Here is a 25,248-nt window from a genome sequence, read left to right as displayed (position 1 = left end):
AAAAAAAAAGAAAGATTACCAGATTTTTTACCTGAAATCCGGGGACACCTGGTAGCTCCATGTATCATATCGTGACTGTTGTCGTCCAACTGATAAGAGCTCAGTTTCTCAAAGTAAATTCAATACTACTACTATTATACACTACAAATATAATTATTAATACTTGATAAAACATAATATTCTTGATCTGACAATTTAAAGTCACAAGTATTTTTATGATGAATGTTTTTTATTTTTTAATTTGTTTTCTCTTGAACATAGTTTTGTAGCAAATTCTGGACAAGTCAGTGATGATAGACAGTCAGGGAGAAATGTAAAAATTAGGGAACATTCCACTTTTCAATCGGGGACTGTTCCCCGGGTAACGGCACACGTCTGGTAACCTTATCTTATAGCTCACTGTCCGGAAAAGAACGCTGACTGGAGGCCGGCAGTGCACTGAAAAAAAAGCTCCGCCCAACAATAACCTAGATGTAGATGCGTTTTAAATTAAAAAAAAAAATGATGATGTGTATACACGTCAAACCAAATCTCCATTTCGGTACGTTCGACGTGTATACTCGTCGTGAAAAATGTAAAATTGCCATTAACTATAAAAAAAAACTCTAAAATTTAATAAAATACAATAAGAATATCATTTGGCGAGAAGTTTCCTTTATCTTACCAATAGAACTGCCAAGTATTTTATACGGAGGGAGGTGGTAGGAGCCAGCCAAATGATAAGTGGTTGGTACATGTTTGGTCTCCGCATTAGAGATTGGGGAATTACGCACACAAATAGAAGCTCTCAACCCTTGTGCAATGCCCGTTTTTTTACCTTAGATAGAGGTTCAGACCTCTCAGTCTCAGAGCATGATTTCATTTTGCACAGAATTCAAAAAAGCTCTTTTCTTCCTTGTGCAAAGCTCTTGCTCCTCCCTAGTTAACTAGAGCAATGCATACGTGAAGCGGTTAAAGATTTTTGAATGAGCACAGAATTCTCTGGTAATCTGTAAGCCCCCCCCCCCCAGAGAGATTGCAGAAAAAGTCGCTGGCACAGTGACTATTATGACTATTGTAAACTTGTGGTTGTTTTTGCCCTGCGATCGACGTGTATACTACGTCATTGTCTTGATTTTAATTCACACTGCGGGGGGGGGGGGTTAAAAAACTAAATTCCACGCTTAACTGGTTATGAAATTAAAGCAAATTTTAATAACAACTATGCGATATGATTGATAGAGTATCCAAGCTATTTTGTATGGTCAACATTTTGCATTTATAAATGGTAAAATTAAATGATGAGGATGAGGAATGAAAACTGTAAAGAGTTTTACAAAAATTACAACTTCGCATTAAGTTGGCCTAAAAATATTCCGCCTTTTTAAAATGGGCTTAAGGTAGCACTTATGACTCGAACTTCCGGCGATTGAAGGAAGCTTATGGGAGTTAGAACTTCAAAAATAGAAGTAACAGACTTCCGGTGACAGACGGTTTATACATTATGGCTTCTTTTCTGTTTCCAACGTCTTACAATTGAATTTAAATTAAAATTTCCAAAGTTTCCTATAATTACACATAATAAAGTGTTTACTAACTGTTGTAAAATGGACATTTAGATTTACATAGACCAGAGTAATGATTAACCAGGGCCCAAAGAAAACAGGTAGTAAAAGAGATCATAAACCATGTAAACAGACAGAGGGTTAGGGGTTGGTTAGTGCGGGCCTGAGGAAGGAATAGGGGAATTCCCTTAGTTTGTTACTAAGTACAAATCATCGCTCCCATAAATACACCTAGTAGTAGTAGAAAAAACTAGTTTTTATTTTCTACCCTAATTTATTTTTAAATATAGAACGAACTAACCTATACCTTCTAGACATTCTAAGAAATAGGTGACCCTTTTTTTTCACTAGATATTCTCGTAGAAAAAAAGGTTACTCTATTCAACTGAAGAAGAAACAATACAACAGCAGTAAACAAAGTTTAAATATTTCTGGAACATCTCGCTCTGTGTCACTCCTGGAACACTCTGGACAATAAATCAATCAAAGCAATGGTAGGTTGATGAACTTAACTTGGAATGACAAAACTATTTACAATGTATACGACCACTTTAGGCTAATATTTGGGTTTACAAGTGGAAAATGAGTAGGGTCATTTATCATTTCATTTTTATAGCAGTTCTGGGGGTAAGAAAATTGAAAATAGAAAGAGAAAAACAAGAACTACCAATCAGGTAAATCTATTTTACTGAAGAAAAATTATTAATAACAATGCGGGTGTATTGAAATTAGAATATTGTGATCTACATTGAAGTAATTACTTAGATCTATTTTTATGTTGTGAAGGAAGGGAAAAGAGGAAAATTTTTGGAGAATAAGGTGGCCGCAAAGAGACGACAGCAGCAGATTGGTAACCAAGAGACATGGTCGCCATAGAAACCAAGCGTCGTCGTTCGTACCTCTCGCTCGCTTTCTCTCTCTCTAGCGCGCGAACATGTTACCTCTTCTGGTATTAAGGGACACCCTGGCAGCCAGCTCACTATGCTCAGCTAATTAAAAGACCTGCTGCTTTTACCTGGGGCCAAGGGAAACGATGAAGAGCAGAGAGGCAGAGAGCAAGGAAGTAAACCCACCTCTTCTACAGTCTTGCGCGCACACAATAACACACAGCAGCCTGTGCCGCCTTCCTTCCATCAGCTGTTTGGGGGCGGCAAAGTGGGGAGATCTGCTCTTCACAGTGTGTAAGTGTACTAGACATGACATACACTTTATACCAAAAAGGACTAGTCAAGCATGACACTATTCATACGGGCCGCTGCCTCCCCCCCGTCCTTTCACATTCGTCCTAACGAAGAACAGCATGTTCTACCTTCAGATCTATGCACACCTTTATATACAGCATCCAGAATTATCTGGACCCTGGTATGAACCCTCTTCTTTTAATGTTACTATCACTTTCAGTGAAACCTAGAACCGACCTTCAAAAGTTTCATGAAAGTGGAAAAATTTCCATTACTAAAAAAAAAGTAAAGTAATTGCCTATTTTGTTAGGCGGGGCTTAACGTCCAACTACCAAATAGGTGTCGTGGTCGGAGGCGACTAGCAAACATACTTTACTGTAAATTTCTTTTATTAACCATTAAATAAAATCCAAGGCTTCTAGACCGGGAATCGAACCTACTAAACCAACAATACATATTAGCATTGCGGGTCTAGCCTACAACCGCCTAACATACTTTACTACAAATTTCTCATATTAACCATTAAATAAAATCCAAGGCCTAGAGACCGGGGAATCGAACCCACTAAACCAACAATACATCTTAGCTTTGCGGATCTAGCCTCTAGCCGCCTAACATACTTTACTATTCCATTCCTCATATTAAACATTAAATAAAATCCAAGACCTAGACTGGGAGTATCGAACCCACAAAACCAACAATACATCTTAGCTTTGCGGGTCTAGTATCTTAACCGCTCGGCTATCGTGGCGCCTAATTTCCATTACTATTTCCTCCAAATTTAATTGAAAAACAGTGATGCTTTTACCAATGATTTACAAAAAATTGATTTCCAACAGGAAGAATGAACATCAGTATACGTACTTCCTGTACTAAGGTACCCAATTATAATCTCTTTAGCTTTATCCGTCTTAACACGTATGGAAATTGCAGGAAGTGCGTGTGAGTTATTCAAAATGTTACTGAGTGTAACCTCTCTCATTTAGTCAGCAAGTGAAATGCAATAAGGAAACATAAATCGATATGTCTACAAGGATTGATGTCGTCCTCGACGACGCATGAAAGTCCGAATCGGTTAGGAATCCTATACCGTTTTACATTTTATTTTCCTATTGTCTCTCTTTAATTCGAGGAGAGCGACAAGAAGTTTAACGATTGAAGCCCGTTATATAGCTCTGGTACTTCATGGGAGATAGCGATTTAGTAAATAAGTATAAGTAACGATTGAAGAATGAAAAACTATGAAAAGAGAAATAGCGAATCCAGCTGTGAATTGATAAAACTACCAATGCTGTAATAATCCACCATAGTAGTAAATAATTAAAACGCTAATGGTATTAGTTTGTCCTGTAGGTGGGACATTTAAATAAGGAAACTGCTGTTAGAAGTTGTTTTAGTGGGCGCTTCGTGAGTATATTAATGAAAGTACTTTTAATTAGAATGTGAGCCATACTCCAGTATAAAGGTGCTGGAAAGTGTGTATATATGCTCCAGCAGATAGCAGCTCTGAAGCGCCTGTAATGAGGGTACGAAGGGGTTCGGTAATGAGCTAACAGGTCCAATCTCGTTACGTCACACTCACCAAATATATGTGTATATATGTATGTGTGTGTAAAATAGTATAACTTCCACCTTTACTTCCACATTTTTGGCAACATTTGGTCTTATAACGTGTTCCATTTCTTTTTGCGAAAGAATAAAAACATCGGTTATCTTACCAAAAACTATTTTTGCGTTAATTGATGAGCTAGAGTTAGCCTGTGGGTTCGCTAAATCCTAATAATTTGCACACATCAACTACCTCTACAGGACAGTGTAAGTGTTTAGAGTGAGGGTCGAGTTGTTAGGCTGGGGTACCTGCAGAGACACTAAGGCTACTGAAGAAGTGGCTAGACCACTTTCCCCCCCCCCACTGCGGGTAGTTCAACCTCTGTTTTGTGACATGTTAATATTATTGTAATTAGAAAACTTTCAAGTTTCACAAGTTTTCCGGGGATGTCTGCTGAGATAATTTTTCCAAAAACAATCTTTCCAACAGCTGCCAGTGGTGCTAAGCAATGCAGCTTTCTGCAGAATACGGAAATACCCATTTAGTAACAATTGCTTGTTTCACTAAGGTTCCCTGTTAATCTTTTGTGAACAGCCCATTTCATGAAACAACCTTCCAGGAAGTATCTCAAGTCAGGGCAGCTTGCATATGTCTTCAAAAATCTTCGTAGCACGACAATTAAAATCCAAGATATTAGATTAGATTGTATTAAAAAGGGCGGTTCCACCAAAAAGGGGAAGGATTGCAGGCAATCCAAAATGCCCATTGTTCCCCGCCCACCTCTCATCTCATGAGAGATACCGGGGCTTTAAAACAACAAATCCGGCTAAAGTTTGCCAGATGCCAATACTAATAAACTAATAAAGTAGTAACAGGACACTAGGGAGAATGGCGACTCAATCGTCCAGTGCATTGGAATAAACGTAGAATGTTCGTTAAGATTACTAGACGCCACAATCTCCGGTAGGGAAACATTTAATGAGGAATTAAAGACGAGGAATCCTAGTCTTTAGAATAAACTGGACACACCTCTATAAAGTGTCGCAGATTGGCGAGACTAGATAAGGCCGCATTTGAAAGGATGGTACGCTAAATTCGCATGTCCACTCAACAGCTGAACCAACTGGCGGTTCCGGGACCTGCTAAAACCAACCATATCTGTTTTTGACAGGCCAAGGATTTCCTTAGCCTGGCGGCAGTCAGCTCGGGATCTCCACCGTTTCCGATGTTCTTTCAAAATCCACCACTGTTCTACAACGTCGATAGGATACAGGGATAACAGGGCTGAGGAGTCATTGTTATCAAGGCAGCTCCTTCCTTTGCTGTTTCATTAGCAAGTTCGTTAACCGGAATCCCGGAATGACCAGGGGACCAAGCAACCGAAAGAGTATTCAGAGCTCCTAACAAATTGAGAGCACCATGGCAAGAATTGACCGAGATTTGGTCCTTACTAGCTACCAAGATATATATCTTGAAGAAATTGTACTTCTTCTCAGTTACAGAATTTTGCTCGTTTGTTTCGAAACATTGATATTGATTTGATTTTTCCTAAAAATTAATTTCAGGATAGCCATAGGGGTACACATTTTAACAATCCAGGATGGAGTTTTTTTCCTTTCTGGTTCCAGGTTATGTTCCCCTACTTAAGACTGTCCTCCAGCTCGAGAAGTTTAAGAATGTTGTTTTTGAACAGTAATGGAGCGAGTATAAAACGTTATACGCAAGGATTAGCATTTAAACACTTCTCGTTCTGGCGTAGGTCCCGTCGTAGAAGCCGTAGACAATACTTGGAAGAGACAATACGTAATCTTGTTGTTGAGACTCTAAGAGATACGCCCGTAGAGAGCTGACGGCCTCCATACCGCCTCCACATCTTTACCAAGAAGGAGCTTAACACTAGGAAAGCTTTTATCAGCGGCAAATAACGTATAAATATTCATTGCACTCTCTCTTAGCCAACTGGAGCCCATTATATATACACGGCTGTGTTAACCCCTTGTTGGATTAACACGAGAACGAGTTAGCGTTACCTCCTTTATCTTAGTTTAACTTCAGATAGCCTTAAATTAATTAATTTCTCTATTAAAAAGTCCCGCCTATTGCTACTTGTCACATCGTTTCCTTCTTTAAACCCTCTCATGACTTCCGCTAGTTGTAATCATTATTAAATTCTAAATGATAAATTTTCTGCTATGATTTAAGTAGTACTGGGCCAGCCACATCTTTTTATAAAGTACACATAACATTTTCTGTTAACATTTTATTTTCTGTTAACAGGAAATTCCACACCGAGACCAGATAGATCTATACAGCCTCCCGATGACAACACTCTCTCTGCAGGAAGTAGAAATACGAGATGTGGCTATTAAATAACGAGACTGATGCGCCAAATCCTAACGACCGTCAGCTGTGCACAGCGTAAAGCCTTCTCTTTCGATTGCAGCGTCTCACGTGTTTGTAGAGAAATCTGTCTGACCGGAACCGTCGTAGAGGTGTTAGTTTCGTTTTGCCGAAAACATGAGTCGTGAAATTTCACATGAAACTTGGTAAAACCGCTACTGAAACTTATCTTTTATTAAAAGAAGTTTTTGGCAATGAATGTTTATCACTTGCGCAAGTTTTTGAGTGGTTCAAGCGTTTCCAAAATGGCCGAGAAAACGTCGGAGATGATGACCGCCTACCCAGGACGACCCCGTCCTTCCACGTCCAAAACGGATGAAAATATCGATTATAATTAATTAACATTACTTACCGTGAGGTGCTTGCTCAACTCTGGTGAAAGAGTAAGGTAAAAAACGACCTGATATGTGAAAGAACAAGTCACGGGTCAAGTTGTCTGTCAAGACGACGTTTCTAGCCAAGTACAACATCCCAGTTTTAGGCCATCCGCCTTATTCGCCTGACCTGGCCTCCCCATGTGACTTTAGATCTGTTCCCCAAAGTCAAATCTGCATTAAAAGGAACACGATTTCAGCAGTCCGTTGAAGCTGTGAAAGAAAAAGCGGCACGCGTCATGCAGGAGCTCACAGAAAAAGACCAGCGCTGTTTCGAACAATGGAGCGTTGTAGTGGTAGGGGATAGGGTGTATATTGAAGGTGATAATAACTAAATATGTATAAATTTAAAATATAATGTTTTACAGCTATAGTCTAGTTATTTAATAGCCACAACTCGTACCCACTTCTTAGTGGCCATCCAACGCCATCTTTAGATATTCCGGAAATAGATTCCTCCTAATTAAAGAGACAGAAAATTTCTAGGTAACGGTTTTTCCTCCTCCAACAATTAATCATCCTCTGATGACTCTGCGAAATCTCAAATTTGAACTGGTTTTCGCTTTTGGGTTACGGAAACAAGCTAACACATACACAGACATATTTGCAGAAACCATTTTCTCTCTTCTCAGAGGTATTTCCTCTACAATACCTACTCTTACTAGCAGCCTAAGGGGTAGATTTTTAATCCTTTCAAAAGCAGTGGAGGAAAAAGCGCTAAAAAAATCTTGGACCATGTGAAAACGATAAGATTTTACCTGTAGACCATTAAGGGATCGACAAGCTGGCCCTCTTGAAGAAACGAAAAGGCATCTTATACAGATCTTTGATTTTCTAGCAATCGCGGCTGGAAGAAGTCATGCGAGTGTTTCACACACCAGATTATGAAAGATTAAGAGGAAGCTGGAAGCTGTTAGATTGCAGCACTCAGCAATAATTAGAAGTGGGGGTGTGCAGCCTCCAGTGATAGAAAGAAGACAATGCAACTCCACCGTCTAGCCCTCGGCGGAACTCAGCACGGCCCAGTTAGATTTATTTACTTTTTCTATTGTGCGACGGTCCGCACTTCCTTCCCCTCCCAAATCGTGGGGTAAAAGTCTTTTTCTGCTCCCTTCATCTTTCTCGCTTCCTCTCTCTTCACCCTTCTTATTCTTTGTCACTGCCCTTCTTCTGAAAAGACAATTCAAAAACGGAACGAAACGATTTTGATGGCCTTTAAAAGTTTCATTTTGTACACTGTTGGTAAGCGATTGCGTTTCCCTCCCCTCTAACACCCCCTCCCGGAAAAAAGAGTCTTCTTGCTACACCCGGGAGGGAGCCCCTCACTCCTGTACTCCCTCTCATGAGTCGTCGTGGTATTCCTTAAAACCTTCCACCGCCGATCCTGACTTCTATCTTCTGTTCACAAGTAATAGGCTTAAGGCCAAACAACTTTGAGCCACTTAACAGTTATGTTGATTCCCTTTTTCTTGTGCGACCATCCCAACATAAGGAGCTGGCGCCGTACCCTCTACCATTTATATTATACAATATTTTTTTTTGTGCCCCCAGGAATTCTGACTGTTAATTATAAAGATGGAGAGGGTATGTTTAAGGAACAAGAAGGCCCTTGCTAACTTCTTGACTTATGTTCTATACAATAATAATCTGATATCTCTACCCCCACTAGCTCTAAATATTGCAATTACCTACTGTGTTTTGGACATCCGATTTTTGTCTGAATTAAGATTTAAACTTTATTTGAATTTAAAGTATCACGCTGAGGAGGTGTTGGATCACGGAAATACTGTACGGTAGCCGACAGAGCACTTAGTATGCCAGTGACAAAAAATGATTTAGGGTAAAGTCGGGTGAGATGGGCACCATTTTGGTTAGGGCTAGGCTTACTTTATTATTATTTTTGGAAACCTCATACGCTCACAAACATAAGATAAGGAAAAAATTTCAGGAAAAATGCTAAGGGAAACATTTTTTTATTCTTACAAAAAAAAACAAAGTAGCAGTTGGCCATCTATCCCCTCTGGGTTGGGTGAGTGGCCAATGTAACTTGGGAGAGATGGCCACATATTGTAAATGAAATTGCGCTAGAAAAACGTAAAAAAATGAATGGTTACTTAATATTTACTTATTCTTCTTCTTTTTAAATGCGCTTTTACTACAATTTTGGCAAGCGTATGCAAAAGAAGAGCAATTTTCATGGAACCACTTCCGGCACATATTATGCATTCCAACCAATCTTTTTTTTCTGGTCTTGTTGTAGCTTTCCTCATATCCTGTACATTCAGTTTCAATCGATTTCTGAAATGGCATCACTTTCTCCTCTTCCAATTCGATTCCTGTTTCGTCCTCTTCATCGGAACTCGGGGAAGGTGAGCATTTTCTTTTTAGGACAATCCTTTTAATTGAAATTAACAAACGAACGGACAAACTCTTTCATAGCAACTACTACGGATACTGCTCTTTATTAAGTTTTACTTGACTGAATTATTTTTTAATTTTGACCAAAAAAGCACCAAATATTTTGGGCCTACTTGCTGAATTATTTAAGAGGGAAATTTTATTCGCGTTGGAAGAGGAAATGCAACTTCCATCAGCAAATTGGCACTTCAATGTACGTCATTTCCTGTGATGAATTTTCTAAAAATGAAAAGTCATCACAGCCAGTTAAAGCAAAACACAGAAAATGAAAAAAACTGATTGACGCGCAGATATTGGTGGAAACGATGAAACGAGGGTTGTGTTTTTCCTGTATGGTGAGAGGGGGGTAGGTGAGGATGGGAGAGAGCTAAAAAATATTGCCAGACGTTATAAAAAGGGGGGACTTTGGCTTTGTTATTAAGTAAATTGGCGTGAATCGAAACCTAATATCCACTACTTGAGAAATAGTTCAGGGGGGTTGTCAACGCAACATGACGTAGTTTGGAGACTGGAGGGCTGTGGCCATTATGTTGATGATCGTATGAGATGGTGAATGTGGGATGGAAAGAGAAACTAGCAGGGGAAGGTTTTCTTGTCGTAGAAATAAACGATTTGGCCGGATTTAGGTGGAGGGCGACCTCTTCAGTGGGTAAGTGATAAAGAAATGTACAGGATATCTAGTTTCAGCAATGGGATAATGAAAAATCTCAAAAGCTGGATGGGAATCAAGTACAAGAGAGAGAGAGAGAGAGAGAGAGAGAGAGATTTTGCTTTAATTAAGTGTTGAAGTGATCAAGTTTAGGGGGCGGAAGCAGTGCCGCCTCCAAACAGTACCTTGGCGGGAATGGTGTAACGCGAACTGTTCTATTTCCTTTTTTGCATACTAACACCAGTTTCCAACTTCTTAGCCCCTCTTAATCTAAACGTTTCCTCTTTTTACCCCCACTTTTACTTACATCTGCGGGTCCCAGATAATACCAGCCTGTCTGGAATTCCCAAGCCTTGTTATCACAGCATTATCTCTAGGAATTCTTTCCAGTCAAAAAGAAAGTAAGTTTATGAGGGAACCCGCAGAGAATTGCCAGTAGTGTAAAAAGAGACAGAGACAGAGGTTCATACGTTTGAAGATAAGGACGAGTGCGACTCTACCAAATTTCCGGACAAAGAAACCATTAAAAGTGAAATAAGTTTTCCTTCTTAGAAAAACAATAAAAACCATTCGTGCGTTTTTTTGATAAAAACCTTACCCGTTTTCCAGAAAATGAGGCAGTACCAAGGTCGCGAAAACTGTATTTTAACTGGGGCAAACAGGGCAAAAAAAAAAAAAAAAAAAATTCTATTATTCTTAGCAAGAGGAAATACAGTCGACTCTCGATAATTCGAACCTCGATAATTCGAATTTTTCGATAATTCAAACTCTACAGCTGCTAACTTCGGTAAATCGAAAAAATTCAGTGTATTTTGATACGCTCGATAATTCGAAATCCTTTTCTTAACAACAGGAGAGAAGGCTCTATAATTCGAACGAGGTCGCTTCCTCTCTTTATAATTCGAATTTTCCCTAGTAATGTTTACTTCTCATTTTCCGCTTATTGTTCATTTCTGGCTTAATATTTCCCTCCTTTCAGCCCAGTTTAACTTCCCAATTCTCTTTCTTACTTTGTCACGATGGGAAGTACGTCTCTCTTACTATGTCCGACAAAGAAAACATTATCGCGGCCGTGAAAAGTGGTTCGAAAAAAGAAAGATATCGCCAAAACTTTCAATATTCCACCATCAACGCTTTCTACAATTCTAAGTCACTTGACTAAGTCAAGCCACATTGAAACAAAAAACTGTTCTTCATTTTTTTAATTAGGTACATATGTATATTATTATTTATTGGAATGTTAATACATATGTATTTTTTTTGTTCTTTTTTGTCGTTTTCATTATTTTTACTTTTTTACTTGAGGCTATATATGTCTAAAACTTAGGTAAGCTCATATGTACGTATTTTCAATATACGTATGTACTTACATATATACATATTAAAAACTCTTAATAATTCGAATTTTTTTTCCCTTCTTGATAATTCGAAGTCTCAATAATTCTGAAACTAAAACTAAAGTCAAAAATTACTACTTGTAGAGCAATTTACATAAATAAATTCTAAATTTACTGCACTAATCTGCCAAAATAGTAATATCCCATCAGAAAAAGGCCGTATAATACCTATATACGCTACTTGTGGAGCTGGATATACCCCAGAACCTTACGTTCTAATAAAGTTGTAAAAAGCAACTGAAACTAAATCACAAATTAAAGTCAAGAACTATTACTTAAATCTTCCTTCAAAATGACTCCGTATTGTTGTAGTAAAACTATTTTGAAGCTTGGAGTAAAAGTGGAAGCTTAAAGAAAGACTTGTGAATTGCCAAGAGAAGATGGAAAGGATTTTTTTTTCCCCGGTTAAGATGGTGATTTGGAAATGATGAGGAAGACAGTGGAGGAGTGGCTAGTAAAATAGAAGAAGTAGATCAGGCTGGCCATTTCCCTAAAATGGAGGAAGTAGATCAGGCTGGCCATTTCCCTAAAGACTGAGCAAGGCAAAGAAATAATTCAAACAAAATTGCAAATTCCCTTAACCTAACCGTATGAGGGGGATTGGGTTGGCCGGGTAATGGGCCGGCCTGCCCTAATTCGAACAAATGACGGGCTGAGTCTCGAAATTAGATTGGCCCTTCCTTCTCTCTCTCTGTCAGTAAATGCCAGACAGTCACTTCTAGATCAGCTTCTACTACCGCTCAACCTTAACCCTGGCTGAGAGAAAAGAGGAGAAATATACGTACGTAGTGGCAAGCCAGCCGTCTGTAAGTACGTAGAGGTGTGGAAAAGCCCTAACTGCGGCAACCCCATGGGGGTATTGCTACCCTTGCACACAAGTTACCCCCCCACACTCTCAACCTATCATCTACACCACTACTGTGTAACAGTTCCTATATCCTTATATACTCTGGGACCCCGAACCTAATTCAATAACTGGCACACATTTTACTATGGTAACACATGTGGCTGCCACGATGCCCCACGACGATGGAGGTGGGGCGGGGGGGCGTGTGAAAAGGGCCCGCCTGTTATCCCTTACCCTTCAGTAATATTGATCACTAAGACATTGCCAGCATTATAAGAGAATAGCTAACATCCAGGAATTTGCTATGTAAATAAAGACAATGGAAACCCCTTTTTTACAAATGTTGCCATTTTAAATGTTAGATGAAAGGGAATAAGAATGAACACTCATTTCCGGTACTGCAGCTCTAACATTTGCTCCAAACACCAAAATTTACTAAATGTTAATTCTGTAGCCGAGCGGTTAAGAGGCAAGACCCACAAAGCTAAGATGTACTGTTGGTTTAGTGGGTTCGATTCTCAGTCTAAGCCTTGGATTTTATTTAATGGTTAATAAAAGAAATTTACAGTAAAGTATGTTAGACCCGCAAAGCTTAGATGTATTGTTGGTTAGTGGATTTTGTTTAATGGTTAATATGAGAAATTTATAGTAATGTATGTTAAACGGTTATAGGCTAGACCCGCAAAGCTAAGATGTATTGTTGGTTAGTGGATTTTATTTAATGGTTAATATGAGAAATTTACAGTAAAGTATGTTAGCCAGTTATAGGCTAGACCCGCAAAGCTTAGATGTATTGTTGGTTAGTGGATTTTATTTAATGGTTAATATGAGAAATTTACAGTAAAGTATGTTAGCCAGTTATTGGCTAGACCCGCAAAGCTTAGATGTATTGTTGGTTAGTTGATTTTATTTAATGGTTAATAAAAGAAATTTACAGTAAAATATGTTTGCTAGTCGCCTCCGTCCACGACATCTAATTTGGTAGTTGGACGTAAAGCCCGCCTGTAAAAATTGGCGATTACTTTACTTACTTTTTACTTAATCTGCAGCCTTACATGGCGCAAATGAAATAAAATAATACACAGAGCGGAAACACATCTTTATTACTTCTGAGCTATACTGTAAACAAAAATTAAAAAGTAAATTTTAAAATCAAGATTAATAATTAAATTCTTTAATTAGGATGTACCTGCCTGGCAGAGCTAATTACATTTCTGCAAATCTCCTGATTACTCAGCATCTATAACGTACTGAGCAGATAAGAATCTCACACCGAGACATCTTGAAGGATGGGGCACTCACAGAGGGAATGGTATTTAAATTGCACAATGCACATTTCTCTTTATGGACTTGCTTTGTCAATCCAGGGTAAATAACTGAAATGCTGCGTTTGGCAACTCTTAGTTTAAATAACCATCTCAGATTTGTCTTTTAGCTGTTCCGATAAAGCTGGAGTCCGTAAGTCCATATTGGTGTGAGAAGAGCTGTATAGAGTAGTCGTTTGTCCTGTAGTGAGAGTTTTGGGTCGTTTGTCGAGTAGTCTGGCTAGAAGTTTGTATCGGGCAACCTTAAAATATTAAATTACAGTATAGTTCGGCCTTCCTTAGAATTTAAGTTGCTAAAAAATCTGAGGTAATAGAAAGTTCTTCCCCGGGAGTGCCACATTACAGGAAGTACACCATTGAAGGAGTGAATTAGCTTGACGGGGAAACTTGTATACCTGTAGAGCCCAATTTAAAAAATTTGTGACGATCCCATTACATCCTTTTTCCATCAGCAAGAGGAAGTAGATATCTAAGTATTAAGAGCGTGTTAGAAACTTGTAGTTTAACTTTTGAAATGAGAACATATTGTTAAGTTAGTTAAAATTGAGAAGCGGAAATAGTGAAGGTAGTTGTGCTTAAAAGGAAAACGCCGATGAAATATTATTGGAATTCCTGAAGAGTCGGTGTACGCGATCACAGAAGAACGGGCTTAGAGTGTTAGACAAATAGGTTGACTGGAGAGAGAGAGAGAGAGAGAGAGAGAGAGAGAGAGAGAGGTATGGTGAGGGCAGTAGAGGGGGCTGATGCAAAGGTTTGCCAGAAGTGGAGGAAGAGGAAGTGAGTAGCTAGAAGAATGAGGTTGAGCTTGACTGAGAGCTGAATAAGTGGACGAGCTTTGTCTTGTGTCAGAGTTACCGGTAGAGCTTGGCCGCGCGCGCTACACCCGCCGTTACTAATGTGAACTAAGACCGCAATACACTTATTGCTGTTCTCTACTCTCATTTCTCTGCTGTGCCCTCCAAACTTGCAGGGTGGCTTGGCTTACTGGTAGCCTCTTTTCCCACTTCCATTTTACACACTCACTCTGAAAAGTTAACGATCCCTCCGCAACCCCCCCGGCCTCCTTCAACACCATCAACTTCGAAGACCGCATTACTTCCTGAACTGCTTCTTATCTTAGCAGAAGATGTCTTGCTATCTCAGCATATGTGGAGTACATCTGCATACTACACACAAGAAAGCCCACTTCCTCCCAGAACTTCTACACCCATTATCATCGTATCTGCCAGTCTCAGCAAACAGAAAAGGCTGACGGAATATAGAGCATGACTTCTCTGTCTTGTTAATGCCACGCTATCATCTATTTACCTCAAGCTTCCTCTCATTTTCTTAGTTTTCCCTTTAAAATCTCCTACGAAGTTAAGTAGCCAAAATTTCCCAGAGAAAATTGGAACAATCTCTTTGGAAATTTTAGCCTAAAGAAAACATAGGGCAGGGATGGCGAACCTTTTTGGGACGTGGGTCAACTTTTGTTCATTTTTTTTTTTAGTACTAGCTCTTGGGTCACTAATGCCCATTTGCACAAGAGTTAAGTTTAAAAAATTTTAAACTGAATATTTTCAAAACTAAACATCTTTAAAATTCAGTTGGCTTAACGGGGTAAAACGGGACGAAACAAGTGGCTATGGAAGTCTCTTTTTACAAAACATAACTAAACAAAACCTTATAAAGTGTTTGTTTTATCTGAAGAAAAATCTAAATTTGGTTATTTGCTTTGGGTTGACGATTTTCTTTTAACAAACAAAATATGAGTAAAATTATAAATTTTATTTGATATTTTGTAAACACTTTTGCTTTATTTCAAATACTACACACTCTGACCGCATCCTCGCAGTACGCTCACCTTCACTCAATAGAACCTTGGTTAGAAAACTGGCGTATAAAAATTAACCCAACTAAGTCCAAATACAAAGTCTTCACACTCAAACGTCAAACTCCACCACCTGACTTCTTACATCATACACCTATCCCACCAGCCGACCAAGTACGGTACCTTGGAATGTACCTAGACAAGAGACTTACCTGGAACCCCCATACGAGACTTAAACGTACCGAACTAAACAAACGATACAAACTTCTAGCCAGACTACTCGACAAACGCTCAAAACTCTCACTACAGAACAAACGACGACTCTATACAGTTCTTCTCACACCAATATGGACTTACGGACTCGCAACTTTAAGGAACAGCTAAAAAATCCAACATCAATATACTGCAAAAACACTCCAATCCAAAATACTCCGCCGCATAGTAGACGCTCCATTCTATGTTAGCAACCACACACAATACTTACAGATCTCTAAGTTCCACTCATCTCCGAGAACTTGCCAAAATCCGATATAAAAATTTTCACCAAAAACTCTCATTTCATCATCCCAACCCTTTAGCTGCAAACTTGTCTTCAACTATGCTACCCTCCAAGACTCCTCGAAGACGGCTGAGGCGCCGTTGGCCCCGTGACCAACTGGGTGACTAATGGCGGCCATCACTGAATGACCAACATTCACGTCTGACACGTTATTTATTTATACACTTATCTCATTTACCTATTGTACCCTGTAGGTACAGGTGTAAATTTCAATAAAAGGATAAAAAAAAAATTATTTAAATTATCTGCTTAACTGGTATAACTTTAAGGCGGAAATTTTTCCGAATAGAAAAAAAATAAGACCACAGCCTCCTCAATAGATTTGAGTCCTGAACGATTAGATCGAATTTGTCTACTACGAGTATAATTACAATCGAAAGAAGTAAAACTTTCTCACCAGATTTTATGAAAATGAGAGTAAAATGAGATAATCCTTTAATATAAAGCTGGAAATGAGAATTTCTAAATCCGGGACACAGAGAATGAAAATTAATCATCCTATTCTAGTTTAAATAGGAGCGGCGCGGATGATGAAAGCAAAAACAGCTGGTTAGCGGATGATAGGCTGTTCGCCAGTGTGCATGTTTTGGTGTGTTACGTGATGGAAGAGGAAGTGCGCGTACTTCAATGAGTGATGGGGAAATGGCGCTTCTGACACGCGCGGAGGGCAGGACACGTGTTATTTTGGTGACTTTTTGATGGATGGCAGAGCACTAGCTAAAGCTAATCACTCAACAACAACAACAACAACAACAGCAACAAGACAACACAAACCTCCCTAAACAATACGCTACTTTTCACTACTAAATTCTTATATTAAATCAAGCGTTTGGAGTATTAATCTAAATTAACTGTACGAGCGTAGAGGAGATGCTAACACGGTGTAGAGTTATGTGTGTACTATAGGTTTGTAATAAAAGAGGGCAAGCCCCTGGCTGTGGAGGGTGCTGGAGAAGGGAACGTTCCAGCTCATTGTGAGTGATGAAGTTGGCCAGCAACTCCAGGATATTGGAGCCAGTTTTCCAGCTACTTAATTCCTCCCTTCCTAGTTTGGATATTACTTCTTCTTCTCCTACTTCTTCTTCCTCTTCTTCTTTTTTAAAGCCTAATCAAAAACTTACATTTACATGGAAAACTTACTGGCAGAACATTGTCTAAAACAAAGTTTACTGCTACACCACTGATCTAATCTTCTTTGACAGCAGTAATTGCCTACTGACTAGTTAGTGAGAACTCTACATCTAGAGAATTTGGGTTTTATTATGTACTTGTACTAGGTTAGACCAGTGGTTCCCAGCCTTTTTACTATTCGCTCCATACCCCTAAAGAAATTTCACTCGAACCTCACACCCCCTGAAATTTATATTTTGCTCAAGGATAAATATAACCAAAAAAAAATCAAACACATGGAGTACATAACAATTTTACAGACGCCACGATAGCCGAGCGGTTAAGAGACTAGACCCGCAAAGCTAAGATGTATTGTTGGTTTAGTGGGTTCGATTCCCCGGTCTGTACACCTTGGATTTTATTTAATGGTTAATATGAGAAATTTACAGTAAAGTATGTTAGGAGTAAGAGACTAGACCCGCAAAGTTTAGATGTATTGCTGGTTTAGTAGGTTCGATTCCCCGTCTTAGGCCTTGGATTTTATTTAATGGTTAATAAAAGAAATTTACAGTAAAGTATGTTTGCTAGTCGCCTTCGTCCACCACACCTAATTTAGTAGTTGGACGTTAAGCCCCGCCTGAAAAAAATAGGCAATTACTTTACTATAACAAATTTACAAAAAATAATAATTTCCTTGAAGTATGTGCAAGAGAAATAAAAATATGAAAAATATTTGATTCAATAATAATAACCTATTATTTACCTGGACTTTACTTGCACCCCCTGGAATATCGTCTCGCATCCCCAGCTTGGGAACCCCTGCGTTAGAGGGTGAGTGATTTAAATTTGATTCCCCCCCCCCCCAAAACGCAAGAAAACGCTAGTGTGTCTAGCCTAATCCGGAATAAGGGGCCAAAAAAAAGCGTTTTAGGCCCTGCGAGAGCTGAAGCGAGATTTGGCACCAAGGCCTTTACAGAATAGTACCGGAAACAAGGATCGTCTATAGCACTATTATTCGTCCTCATGGAAACATCGAAAATCTACAAAATTACTTTTTCTTATTTAATAGTAAAATAAATAAATAATAATAATCTCTTTTCCCTAGCTCAGAAATACTTAATTTCCTTCCAGCTAAGCTCCTCCTCTTAGCACAGTACGAACGAATCTTTGAACCTTTGAACAGGAGAGAGAAGCCCCTCAAAGTGTTCCACAGAAGAATGTCTGGATGATATGATTAAAGCAAAGATAGGATATTACAAAGACGACATCTCTAATAATGTACGTCCTAAAGAGTATTTCCTGGCTGGAAAAATTAAAAGAATTTTCTGAAAAAAAAAATTCCCCAGCCACTTAATTGAAGAATTCATCTTTACTCGAACTTAATTATCTGTGAAGGGGGGGACAGCAGGCTTTTAGCGTCAACAGGTTCGCAACAAAAAAAATACAACTTTTAAAACTAAGATTTACGAAAGAATTTATTTTATTTCAACTAAGATGAGAAATTATTATATCTTTATTTAAATAAATAACAAAATTTTACTAAACATTTAGATCGATCAAACTTCCCATAAACATTTCATTGATTCAATCAGAAAACAGACAATTCCCAAGGAATCATATCCCCAATGCCCAAAGTCCAAGATTTCCTGTCCTCCCACTCTCCTTCCCGAAGGCCTCTAGAGGCCATTCCCTCGGTAATTCCCTCCATCCAAGTTTCCCTAAGCCTTCCTTTCCTTCTCCTCTCACTAGGAATGAAATCTATCATTTTCCTAGGCCATCTCTTACCACTCATACGCATCACGTGGCCGTACCATTTTAATTTCCGTGTTTCAATGGAATACAAAGTGTTTTTTTTGTATTCCAACACGTCTTCGGATTTCCGGATTAGGCACGTGCCATATCTTGAGGGAGACCCCACAGCTTCTTCTCCAGAAATCCATTTCTAAGTGCCAATAGCCTATCTTCCATTTTCTTCGTTAGACTCCAAGTTTCTGCCGCGTAGAGGGTTATATTTGCCAAGAAAACATGGAAGAGCCTTTTTTTTGTCAATCTCCATGCGGATAGATCTACTCCAAAGTACACCGAGTTCAATAATTAGATAGCTTGCTTTCCCTTTACAATTTCATGAAAACTATAACTCATATTATTCCAAATATCGATTACTTACAGCTCACGGTCCGATAATGGGCAGTGTTTCCTATAAAGAGAGAACACTTTTCCGGAGTGCTTCGGACACAAATGGCCTAATTTTTTTTTAGAAAAAAAAAAATTGAACAAAAAACTTATGACTTAGAACTTGTATTTCACACCATAATTTTTATAATACTCACGGAAACGCAAAACATCGTACTTCCGGTCAGGGCCGGATTTAGAAGAAAAGAGGCCCTAGGCCAGTGATGGCGAACCTATGACCCGCGGGTCAGACACTGACCCGCGCAAGCTTTTTCACTGACCCACAATTGCTAGGCAACCATTTGTTTGTTTACGCGGGTTGATTTAGATTTTCTAATTGTGGTGGATAATTTATATTCTATCTGTATTTTTTTTCAATCACGCATTGACACAAAAGCAAATTTTAATGCTGTCTATAAGCTTTAGTTTGATCATTACAGTTCTAAAACGCAAATGACGACAAATGCTTTTTGTAGTATTTGAAATAAAGCAAAAGTGTTTACAAAATATCAAAATAATAAAATGTATAATTTTACTCATATATTGTTTGTTAAAAAAAATCGACAACCCAAAGCAAATAACCATATTTAGATTTTTCTTCAGATAAAACACACTTTTGTTCAGTTATGTTTGTAAAAAAGAGACTTCCATAGCCACTTGTTTCGTCCCGTTATACCCGTTAAGCCATTTTAAAGATGTTTAGTTTTGAAAATATTCAGTTTAAAATTCTTAAACTTAACTCTTGTGCAAATGGGCATTAGTGACCCAAGAGCTAGTACGAAAGAAAAAAAAAATGAACAAAATTTGACCCACGTCTCAAAGAGGTTCGCCATCCCTGCTCTACGGTATTCCACTTATGAGGCCCTTTCACCTCTCATTTTTAAGTTTTTAAATTACTTGAGAGATAATAAAATACATCACTACTGTGATTTATATCAATATGTTAAATGAAACATGTTGTTATTGGTACTAACCTTTATAAAAAATGTAATTTAATGTAATAGTGTAATTTTAATTCTGAATGTAGGCCCCCTCTTGATCTTGAGGCCCTAGGCTGAAGCCTAGTTAGCCTAAAGGAAAATCCAGCCTTGCTTCCGGTTGAAAACTGATTTTGAAAATGTGTCATTATCGCAAACTTTTTGTCTTACCACTGCTGTAACAAGTAAACTGTTATTACGAATTGCATTTTCATTATGTAAACAGTACTAGAGGCTACTTTATGACGCCTAGCTAATATTAATTGTGCAACTCCTTTTCTTCCTTTTTTTTGTTTTATCTCCGGGAATTCATTTAATAAGGAAATTCTTTGGAGAGAGAGAGAGAGAGAGAATGTGGAATAAGATGGGTGTGCCGGTGGGTGGAGGAGATACAAAATAAATGTGCCTTACAAGAGGAGAAGCGGATAAAGGAGGTAGGGTAGCCTACTCCTTCGGGGGTACCCTTGGTATTTGCGTATTTAGGCCAAGATCTACCGGAATAAAGGGAGGCGGAGGGTTGAACTGTGGAGCGATTGGAGCTTTCTAGTAGTACGTATCCACTTGTTCACTCTTTTCTAAACTCCAATCTAATGCTAGAGAGTCCAAGAAGGCCTCGGATGGTTGAGACGAAGTAGTGAGGAAGGTTTCTAAAGGGGTTAACCCAGAGCAGAGTCAAAGAATGAAAATTGCAAAAATGCTCAACTTCTCTTAGAGTTTTCTCCTTGCCACATAGAACAGAGCAGGAAGAAGGCACATAAAAAAGAAAAGAACAAGAACAAGAAACAAAAGGAGTAAAGAGGAAGTAATAAAGGTAAAAGTGTTTGTGTGTGTGTGTGTGTGTTTAAGAAAGAGAGAGAGAGCGAGAAAGAGAGGGAGCAATCAGGCGGAATGAGAGAGAAAAATCTCATGTCTCTGATAACTCCACCAAGCAGGCTCGAACCCAGACATTGCCAAAATGGTGATTGGTGGAAAACGACCTTTATTTTTTTCTTATTTCTAAATTTCGAGTCTGCACAGCGATTTGGGTCAAATTTTAGAATAGAACTGAACAGATTAAATTAGGGCAGCCTCAAGGCCTACGCCACTGCGACCCCTATGGATCTATTGTGGCTCCCCGACTTTAGAGCTCACCCTCCAGACCCGTCCGCTTAATTAGACTCTTAATGTTGGAGAGCGACTCTTGGGTAAAGCTCTCGTGCCTTGGTTTTTCCTCCCCGAGAAGTAAACATCCTTATCCAGGACAAACCCCTCACACTGACACAACACGTGCAGTGCCGTTTCCTCTTCTTCCTGGCAGTAACTACAAAGGCTGTCATCTGCCAGGCCCATGCGATGCATGTGTTTTCTGAGCCTGCAGTGGCCTGGTTAATAGGCCCTACAATTATCCTTATAGCCCCACGCGGCCTTGACGGATTTATTCTGCGGTCAGCCTCGGTGAATAGCCTTTGATGAACTCCTTCGCCTGTCTCAGCCCAGTGGTGGCAAGCCATCACTCCTGAGCCCTGGGTCAAATTTTACTGTGATGAGTTTTCAGTGTTCAGTACAGATGAGACTCTGTCGCCCAAGAGATGGAAACACCAATTATCACGCCAAAACGCTTCTATCCCCAAAATTTAAAACCACTTCTAAAGGGTCACTTGTACAGTATTGGCAAGCCGCCCTACTTCTGCGTAATAGTCATGAAAATGAAAACACTAACCAAAAGTATAACAATCCACCGCCGGAAGTGCGTCAGGTTCACAAATTAGCTTTTGCGATTTTTTTGTGCTGTCGCCAAAGAAATTTTCATTTCTGAACTTACGACGAGGTGTAGCTATTAAATAACGAGACTATTGCTGTAAAACATATAATTTTAAATTTATACATATTTAGTTATTATCACCTTCAATATACACCCCTCCCCTATCCCTTCAACGCTCCATGCGAATTTACCATTGTTCGAAACAGTGCTGGAAGTCTTTTTCTGTGAGCTCCTGCTTGACGCGTACCGCTTTTTCTTTCACAGCTTCAACTGGGACTGAAATCGTGTTCCTTTTAATGCAGATTTGACTTTGAGGAACAGATCTAAAGTCACATGGGGCGGCCAGGTTAGGCGAATAAGGCGGATGGCCTAAAACTGGGATGTTGTACTTGGCTAGAAACTGTTCTTGACAGACAATGCAGTGTGAGACGGCGCCGGTTGTCTTGATGGAGAGAACCCATGACTTGTTATTCCACAAAACGGGTCGTTTTTTTCACGGAGTTGAGCAAGCACCTCACGGAAGTAATGTTGATTAATTATAATCGATATTTTCATCCGTTTTGGACGTGGAAGGGCGACCCGGGCGGCCATCATCTCCGGACGTCTTCTCGGCCATCTTGGAAACGCTTGAACCACTCAAAAACTTGCGCACGTGATAAACATTCATCGCCACAGAACTTCTTTTAATAAAAGATAAGTTTCAGTAGCGGTTTTACCAAGTTTTGATGTGAAATTTCACGACAATTCGTTGCTCTATTACATGTGTAGTATCATGTTATCGGCAAAAACGAAACTAACATCTCTTACACAAACGATGGTTCCGGTCAGAAGATTTCTCTACAAACATGTGAGACGCTGCAATCGAAAGAGAAGGCTTTACATTGCACAGCTGTCGGTCGTTAGGATTTGGCGCATGCATAGTTCTTCTGTAGCAGCATCAGTCTCGTTATTTAATAGCCACACTTCGTACGTGTACTAGGCTTATCACTTTTCAGTGGTAGTTCTACGCGATCTATGAAGTCTCGCTTCCTGCATCGGTATCACTCTATTCAAATAAATCTGTGCAATATCGATGTCTTGTTATTATCGTTGATACATTGAGCGAGAATCATATTGAATTCTCGTATGTTTACTCGGCCTGTACAGGATGCTGGATAACTACCATCTACTTCCTGTTATATTGAAGTCTATCGAAGGCTAATATATTTAGGGAAAATTCTAATTTTGTTTCCATCGGCTTCTCAATCACGTTACACCCTCTTGTGCATGGTGAATCGCTATCTATAGTGTTGCTGTGAACAGTTTGAAGTAGGCTAAAATTTCTGTGGTCAAAGCTGTGGCCTGTGGATGCATCTATTACAATAGTAAAGGGCCCACAACCTTGGACACAGTCACAGACACGCTGCAAGCTATATCCCGGGCGTTTTCTAGGCGCGGGAAGTGTAGAAAGAGAGAGAATGAGAGAGAGGCTATCGAATTTAATTCTCGACACTAATATATGGTTTAAGGACGTGCCAGTAAGTGAAGGCTGGTGATTTAAGAGCTTTCTGCCTTCATCCCTGTACAAGAGATCCCTGGCCCTTTTGGAGAGAGCGCTACACTGGCGCAACACTACCCCAGGACTAATTCTACAACAATCAATTAACCAAGAGTGGAGTCCCTCGGGAAAGGCCTTCCTCCCCACTCAGATACGGTGGCGTATCCACTCTCTCTCTCTCTGCTACAGTTAATTCAGCCTTTCATGGGCTCTTGGCGGCCCCCCCCCTCTATCAATTATGTAGGTCGAGATATATGGGACCTGTAGGCGTACTCCACTCGTCCCTGTAGACTTACTATACATTCAGATATTGTCAGCATCTCTCGCGCGCACAACCCCCTCCACACTAACCGAGGTTTGCAACAACAATCCTGTTGACATCCTTCAGGAACCCCTCACCCCCCTGCAATGCACATACATCACAAACTTTTGGGCGCTACAATTGGTACAGAACGTCTTGTCGCTGTCGCAACTTATTCACACACAAACAAAACAAGTGTCACACAAGAGCAACCTAACCTTGTTTATAACCTTAAATTGTCCAACTCCACTGATAACCACTGATCATAGTGTATCAACACGCTGTTATTTCTCCGCTTTTTTTTTTACCAACAATTCAAAAATTTTGGCCTTCACGTGTGACCGTCTAGGGGAGAGAGATTCCTGTCTCTTAAGGGACGGTATCCTTGCGGGCGCCAGATAGCCGAAGCTTTCAGATACGAGATCCCTAACCAGCCTCTGGCGGGATAGCTCACTGGTGAGAGGAGGGAGGGTCCTGGAGACAATCACCCGGGACGGCAGGGAGCAAAAATAAAATTCTCTCTGGTGTTTAATGAACCAACAACAGAATACCTTTACTTAAGAAAAGATTGATACAGAAAGGAAAATTACTCTAAATACAAGATAATAATAAGGAAAATATAAGACTCACAGACGATAACATATTCAGGCACTGGCCAGGCCGAACGTACGGTAGAGAATGAATCTATTATTCTTTTTTTTTAAATATTAGCAGTAAATAGCACGCCAGTCTTGCAGTTCAAAGGTCAAATTTATATTATGCACCAGCTCCTGCCATCTATGACTATTTTTCGGTTACATACGCTTCCACAACTTCTTCCTCTTAGTTAAAAGAATCGTGTTCGGAATATCCGATAAGATCACTATTTAGATAATTGGTTATGTCCACTTATGGAGGAGCCAAACAAAAGAACACTTAAGCAGGACGAACAGTAATTTTCGTCCTCGGATTGTTTTGACTTCTTCACTCTGCTTGGTAACCATGGAAATAAAAATGTAAATTTGATATTTTTTTCAAAATTACTAAACAAGAAATGGATGTAAAATTGGATTTCATTTTGGAGAAGTTGGAACTAGGCTTATAAATGGATGTTTTAAGTAAAGGGAAACGGAGAGGGGTGTGGAAAAAAAAGTAAGGACTCCAAAACCCTAATATTAATCAGTTTTGGTCCATGTAACCTACAGCCATGTTTAGTACAGTATAAAGGTTAGGTAGTCCCTTAAGTGTAGTCAACGGGCGAAAGGAACCTACATTATGCAAATGGACGTCATGTAAGTGTTGTACAATCAGGGCGGTAATAGGTTGTAGTTGTAACGCCCTGGCTATAACCCTATATCAATGTATAGTCAGGCTATGT

The 25,248-nt window shown here is 39.4% G+C and overlaps 1 long non-coding RNA gene across 1 annotated transcript; it reads right to left on the bottom strand.

The window, feature by feature from the left end:
* Window positions 1-237: 237 nt before the first annotated feature.
* LOC141451571 (uncharacterized) lies at window positions 238-24,855 on the bottom strand. Its single transcript, XR_012456896.1, has 3 exons — window positions 24,522-24,855; window positions 20,310-20,488; window positions 238-438 (listed from the first exon to the last, which is right to left on the bottom strand). It is a non-coding gene; the product is annotated as an uncharacterized lncRNA (long non-coding RNA).
* Between the last annotated feature and the right edge of the window lie 393 nt (window positions 24,856-25,248).

This window comes from Rhodnius prolixus, unplaced genomic scaffold, assembly GCF_049639745.1.
Source record: "Rhodnius prolixus isolate KJV_2025 unplaced genomic scaffold, Rpr scaffold_8, whole genome shotgun sequence".
Lineage (NCBI taxonomy): Eukaryota > Metazoa > Arthropoda > Insecta > Hemiptera > Reduviidae > Rhodnius > Rhodnius prolixus.
Note: the sequence above shows the minus strand (reverse complement) of the source record. Positions and strands in the feature narration are given on the sequence as shown.